Source organism: Artibeus jamaicensis, unplaced genomic scaffold (genome assembly GCF_021234435.1).
Source record: "Artibeus jamaicensis isolate MK-2021 breed Jamaican fruit bat unplaced genomic scaffold, CSHL_Jam_final contig_519, whole genome shotgun sequence".
NCBI lineage: Eukaryota > Metazoa > Chordata > Mammalia > Chiroptera > Phyllostomidae > Artibeus > Artibeus jamaicensis.
Window position 1 is genome coordinate 22680070 of NW_026521871.1, and position 6888 is coordinate 22686957.

A 6888-nucleotide genomic window follows, 5' to 3' on the forward strand; every position below is an offset into this window, starting at 1 on the left:
TAGACAGGGAGAGGTTAAGAATAGTATGGGAAATGCAGAAGGCAAAGAAATTATATAAATGACATGTGGACATAAATTAAGTGGGGGGATTGTCCGAGGGAATGGAGGGTACAGTGAGGAAGGGGCTAAGGGGAAATAATTAGGGACAACTTTAATAGCATAATCAATAAAATATATTTTAAAAAAGAAAAAAGAAACACTGAAAATAAATAAATATATAGTATACAGTGAAGAGAACATCTGGGTGGTGTGGAAAGCCATTGAATATGCTACTATAGATGGGGAGAAGAAAGCTAAAATGAGACCAAGCATGAGAAAGCTAAGATCCAGTGAAAAGATTATAAAGTCCAATGGTGAGTTGGAGTCCAGCACCCACTAGAGCTGCAGGTGAGTGCGGAACTCAAGGCCCAGCTATGGGAGCTGACTATAACAGCACCAAACCCACCATAGGAACTTCAGAATATGTATTGTTTCAAGAAAAATGCCCCCAACACTAACACACACCCTGGGCCAAGGCTGACTTGTGAGTTCAGCTGGCTCTGCCCCTCTGCCTGGGTCAAAATGGAGCCGGGTCACAATGAAGCCCTGGCTGTAAAAAGAGAGGCCAGTATACAAGGTTTCTCATTTCCAGCTGGGAAGGAGATAAGAGAGGAGAGAGTGAAGAGATGTGGCAATATTTTTCAGTGACCACCGTTCCTAGGAGCCAACCCAGGACAATAGTGGAGAGCTGCAACCAGGGTAGCAGGGCTGCAAGGGGCCAAAGCTCCTTGTAGTAGGTGAGAGCCTCCTGATGACACCTGTGAACATCAATGGAGCAGGTATCAGGACTTCTGGAGAGCAGTGTGCCAGGGCTTCACTGCCCAGACCAACACCATCTACACTGGCACCACCCAGACCAACACCATCTACACTGGCACCACCCAGGCCACCACTGTTTAGACCAGCACCACCCAGACCAACACCATCTACACTGGCACCACCCAGACCAACACCATCGGCACTGGTACTACTGACACCACCCAGACAAGCACCATTTAGTCTGACACCATTTAGAACGATACCACAAAGACCAGCACCATTTAGACTGACACCATTTAGACCAACACTTCACAGACTAATACCATTCAGACTGACACCACTTAGATCGACACTACCCAGACTAACACCATTTAGACTGACGTCTAGGCCGACACCATCCAGACCAATAACATTTAGACTGGCACCATTTAGACCAGCACCACCCAGACCACCACCATTTACTCCAACACCACCAAGAACACCACCATCTACACCAGCACTACCAGGAATAGTGCCACTGGAGACCAGCATGCCATCTGTGACCCAGGTGCCTCTTGGGGACCCAACCCACAGCGTGGTGCCACTCAAGCCCACCTGTGAGAGGGCCACACTGCTAAACAACCAACAGGAACAGGAATTCTGGAGAGCAAGGCAGAATCAGATTGTGACCAGACCACCAACATCTGGAACACGGGCCAGAAGGGTTCGTCGAATGAGCAACTAGTGGGCCCCTGACACCACCTCTTTGTCACCTGTCACTCCCAGTGACCTGGAAAATGAAGACTCAGACTCCAGCAGCCAGTTTGAAGGAGACACTGAGTTCATCATCATATCAGCCTGCAGTAAATATTTTGGTTGCAGAGAAATCATCAAAGGCTGCAATGGAGGTGGCAGAAAAGACAGGGGAAGCAACAGAGCCAAGAAAAGGAGTAGACACACCCAGGCTGGTGGTTTTCCAGGATGATTTACCTGTCCAGGATGAATCTGGAGTCAGTCTGGCAAACCCAGCCACCAAAGGTGGAAATCTGCAGAACAGCTATAGTGAGATCCTCCTGAAGAGACAACAACTAGCTCCCAAACAAGGGAGTCAGCTCCTGGAGAAGGATGCAATGATATCTGAGCTGAAGGAGCTGTTGGAGGCAACAAGGACAGCACCTTTAACAAGGGGGAACCAGGCCACAATCATGGTAGAAAACTTGAGAAGACAGACAGCAGAAAGGAGAGCCCAGGCCTGGGCAGCGGCCACACAGGCAGGATTCTGAGCCATACATGGACCAGAGGCCAGACAACCAGAGACTTCATATGGACTTGTGGGCCACCCGAAGCAGCTTTCCAAGTATCTTACTAAATCTGAAGCCACAGCAGAAGAAGGAACAGGGGGACCCAGAGTTTGTACTCCAAGGGGAGCCAGTGCTACAGCCCCCCTCCAAAGGCCCCAAAACCCACTTCCATGGGCACCAAATCAAAGATTATTCTGCAGTAGTTCCTAAACTCTCAGACCCCCAAAACCCAGATGGTGGACTTGCTTCCCGTCAAGAAGGGGGCATAGGTAAAGACGGCTTGCCTTCTTGCACAACGACATCAAAATTACAAGTGAAATATAGAACAGCCATCACCGAGAACCATCAGAAATCAAGTTGAATGGAAGTCTTGACAACCACAGAACTAAAGAAAGCACACATCCAGACTGGTGGTAGGGTTGGAGGCGCGCATCATGCTGGTCCCATATTCACGTGTGGTGGCTAAAAATTTTGAGGAGTACCTGGGGAATGAGGAGTCCCAGCCCCACACCAGGCCCCACAACCCTGGTGACCCACAGACATGAACCAAGGGGCATGGGGTGCTATGGAATGCTGGTGGCAGGTGGGTGACAGGGTGGAGGAGGATAAAGGAGAGAAAAAATGGGAGAACTCTAATATTATAATCAATAAAATATACTTTAAAATAAAAAGAAACTTTAGTTTCAAAAAATCTCTTCTTAAAGTAGTGCTGGATATTTTAAGCAACACAAGTGTACAATCCCTAATCTGAAATTTGGAAGCTCTTAAAACTGACCCTTTTTAACTTCTTTGGCCTCAATGCCCACCTGAGCTGTTAGAAGGCTCTTCACAGACTCCGTGTAGTCCCTTGCTGTACTGTTCATCAACACCTCTTTTTCCCTCAGCACGATCTCCTGTGGGGTGCCTCCTGGGAGGTAGTGCCCTGCCCTCTGGTGTTCCCAGAGTTCCACAGAGTAAAAGCCCATGCTACCCAACCTGCCGTGAGATCAGCAGAACCCAACCTGGGCCTGGGGGCCGGAAGACAAGGAGCAGGAGCACAGGTGGCTTTGGGGGCAGGTGATGTGTATTAGTAATCGAGCAGAGAAGATCAACGAGGAGAAGACACCCTACCTGGAGGAACAGTGTAGGAAAATGCTTAGAGGCTTGAGAGCATAGGGCCCGTTTGACAAAATCAAGTCAATCGGTCTGATAGGAGGGATAGTGAAGGGAGGGACAGTTGGAGGGCAGAAAAGGCCAAGCCATGAAAGGAGTCTTCTTAGTAAGGCAGCTATTTTGATCCTGAAGCTCCTGAGAAGTAGCCATAGGGATTTTTATTAGGGAATATTTAATAAGAGAACCCCCCCCCCCCCCAATATACGTAGTAGGCAGATTTTAAGTAGGGTGCCAAGTGATTCTTGCCTCCTGGTGTTCACACTCCTGTGTAATTCCTCACCCCCCAACCCTTAAAGCATGGGCTAGATCTGTGCCTTGTTTCTAACGAATAGAATATGGCAAAGGTAATAAGCTGTCACTTTCGAGATTAGTTCATCAAGACTCTGACTTCCTTCTTGCTCAACTCCTGTGCTTCCGCTCACTTTGATGAAGCTGTCTGCCATGTTGTGAACTGCACTATGGAGACCCCCGAGGGCAAGGAACTGAGGGCAGCCTTTAGCCAAGAGCTGTCAAGGATCTGAGGCCTTCAGCCCAACACTGCAGGAGAGCTTCAGAACCCTGGGGACGTCCGTATGAACGAGCTTGGGGGAAGATCCTTCCCTGGTTGAGCTTTGCATTGACTGCAGCCCCAGGGAACAACTGGCAGCTTCTGAGAGTCTCTGAGTTGGAGGACTCAGAGCCACAGACGCTATGAGATAAGTGAATTGTTGCTTTAAGTTCTTAATTCTTGGGGGTAATTTTTTATGCAGTGATATATAAAAGACAAAAAATTAAATCATTTGACCTAGCAGCTGCTTGAAGAAATAGAGCATCACTTCCTTCCAAGCCTCCTGTGGGTCTTTTCTCTGTCCTACACTAGCCTGCTTTCTCCTGCTAGACGCAACCGCCATCCAGAATTTGGTGCTTATCAGTCCCTTGTTTTTCTTTATTATTTGAATACATGCCTCAACAAATTTGTTTGAGCTTTGTAGGTTTTAGACCTTTATATAAACAATCACACTATACATATGCTTCTGTGGATTTCTTTTTATTCAAAATCAAATTCCTGAGATTGAGCCACACTGATCATATGGTTCATTCATTTTCAATGATGTGAATTTCTCCATTCTCCTGTCCTTGGACACGCAGAATGTTTTCAGTGTTTTGCTATTGCAACCAGGCTGCTATGAACATTCTTGTGCATGACTCCAGGAACATATGAGCCAAGGTTTCTCTGAGGTATACACCCAGGAGTGGAAGTGCCAGCTTACATGGTATAAGCATCTTCAACTTCATAATAGAGTGCAAAAGGCTTTCAAAACTGTCATATGATACCACTTTACACTCCCACCTGGAGTGCATAAGAATTCCTTTGTTCTACATCTCTTTGACATTGTCTGATTTATTCATTTTTGCCTTTTTGGTGGTCATAAAATAACATCATGCTTTTATTTTGCAGGTCCTTTATTACTATTAAGAACTTTTTAGCTGTTTTTGTTGAAAAGGTTTTTACTGCCTTTGATCCACAGTTGGTATTTCACAGTATCTCTTGTTCCCAGGGCTGCTGGGTGGGGTTGGTCCCAGAGAGGGCCTCCTGATGGTGGTCCCTGTGCAGTACTTCATGGGGGAGAAAGGATTAATATGGCAGCAGGAGGCCTGTCTTCGCCTCAACCATTCAGAACTCCACTGTCCTGTCTGGGCCTTGGTTTCCTCACGGGGCCTCTGGGAGGGTCCTGGAGAGAGAATCCAGTCTCTCATGATGCCTAAAATATCTGGGGACTAGTCTGGCCCTCTCCCAGAGGACTTTCTTCTCAGCACTCCCACCCTCCACCATCCCCCCCAACAAATTACTTTTGTTAAAAGTGCCTGAAACTTCTGTGGGTACAGAAACCACAAACTCATCAGCAGAGAAAAGGGAAGAGGCACAGAAGCAACTGGAAGCCATTGGGGCCAATTTCCCTCCCTGCACAGGTTTCCTCTCCCCCTACAGCTTGGCCCAAAGCCTGCTGGGAAATTTGCTATCTGGATGTGCCCTGGCAGGGACCCCCTACCCCATAAGCAGCTGGATCTGGCCTTCATAGGCCCTCAGCTGGAAGCACTTGAAACATAGAAAAACAAGGTGAAGACAGAAAATCCTGAAATCCTAGATGGGGTAATGATATAGGAAGACACCCCACAAAGGAGCCTAAGTAGCCTGCATCTTTTTGGTAGTAGGAGGGGTACTCTGGGGCCTTCCCTAGGCTTGGGTAGTCACCTGCTGACTCTGGAGCCCTTTGGCCACTGGGCCTTGAGGGCAGTACTTGGGGTTGTATTGGGCAGTACTTCTGGCTGGCCCAAGCCAAAGACCTGGCCACTTTGACGCCTTGCATGTAGCCCATCTGCAGAGACATGAAGGAATTGTCACAGTTGTGAGTCTCCAACTTGGTGTCATTGATGTGCCACCGGGTGCTGGAAGCCGTCATACCCACCTGGCTGGCACACCTGTTAGTACCCATTTGGAGGCTGATGGTTGAGTGGTCCATGGGTGGCAGGATATGGTACTAGGGGTCATACAGCTGTTTTCTCATGCCATATGCCATCATGCCTGATTGGCTGGCACACTTGTTGGTGCTCATCTGGAGCCCAATGATGCACTCACTGGCCTTCATGGTGGCATCATCAAAGTTCCACTCCTGCTTTTCTGAGTACTTAATTCCAATGTCCACACCACTCTGCAGCCCCTTTGTCTTGGCCTTTGCTGCCAGAGCCAGAAGAGACACCTGCACCTATGCCATGTTTCCACTCTCAAACAGGTCATTGGTCTCAAACAGGTCCCTGGAGTTCATGCCATAGCTGACCGTGGCCTTGATGAAATTGGAGAGGTTTTCTGGCTGGTGCCAGTTTTGCATGGAACAGTTGATCTTAGTGACAGAGCTTGGCTGCAGCTCACTCATGAGTGTGCAAAGGATAATGCTGCCCTTCTGACCCTTCTGGAAGTCAGAAATGATAGACAGGCCTGTGAGTGCCTCAGTCCAGCTGTGGAGTTCTGCCTCCTTCTGAGGGTCATGTTTGGATAGGAGCCGTTTCTTGACCTTGGCTGAAAGCCCATCTGAGGGCGCCTTGTTGAACTGGGTGGAACTCATTTCAGCGGCAGTGACAGAGGGACAGGCCGCCTGCTGGGTGTGATGGCTGGGGCTAAGATGAAGATGTTTTCACAGCATTATTGCACATTAAAGTTTTATTCTCCTGGGGAATGCTTATTAATGACTTTTGTCCAGATTTTAATTTTTTATTGTTTTAATTAATTTTATTGGTTACGCCATTACAGTTGTCCTGACGTTCCCTCTCCACTCCCTCAGGCAACCCCCATACCAGTGTTCATGTCCATGGGTCGTGCAAATAAGTTCTTTGGCTACTCCATTTCCGATACTGTACATCCCCATTTCTATTCTGTAACTACCTATTTGTATTTCTTAATCCCCTCACCTCTTCACCCATTCCCCCATGTCTGCTCCCATTTGGCAACCATCAAAACACTTTGTATCCATCATTCTGTCTCTGTTTCTTCTTGTTTGCTTAGTTTGTTTTTTAGATTCAATCATTAATAGATTTGGGGTTGTTTTTTTTCTTTGCCATTTTATTGTTCATAGTTTTGATCTTCTTTTTCCTAAATAAGTCCCTTTAACATTTCATATAATAA

The 6888-nt window shown here is 47.4% G+C and overlaps 1 pseudogene; it reads right to left on the bottom strand.

Annotated features, from left to right (window-relative positions):
• Positions 1-5284: 5284 nt before the first annotated feature.
• LOC119044791 (calponin-2-like) lies at positions 5285-6331 on the bottom strand (annotated as a pseudogene).
• Positions 6332-6888: the final 557 nt, after the last annotated feature.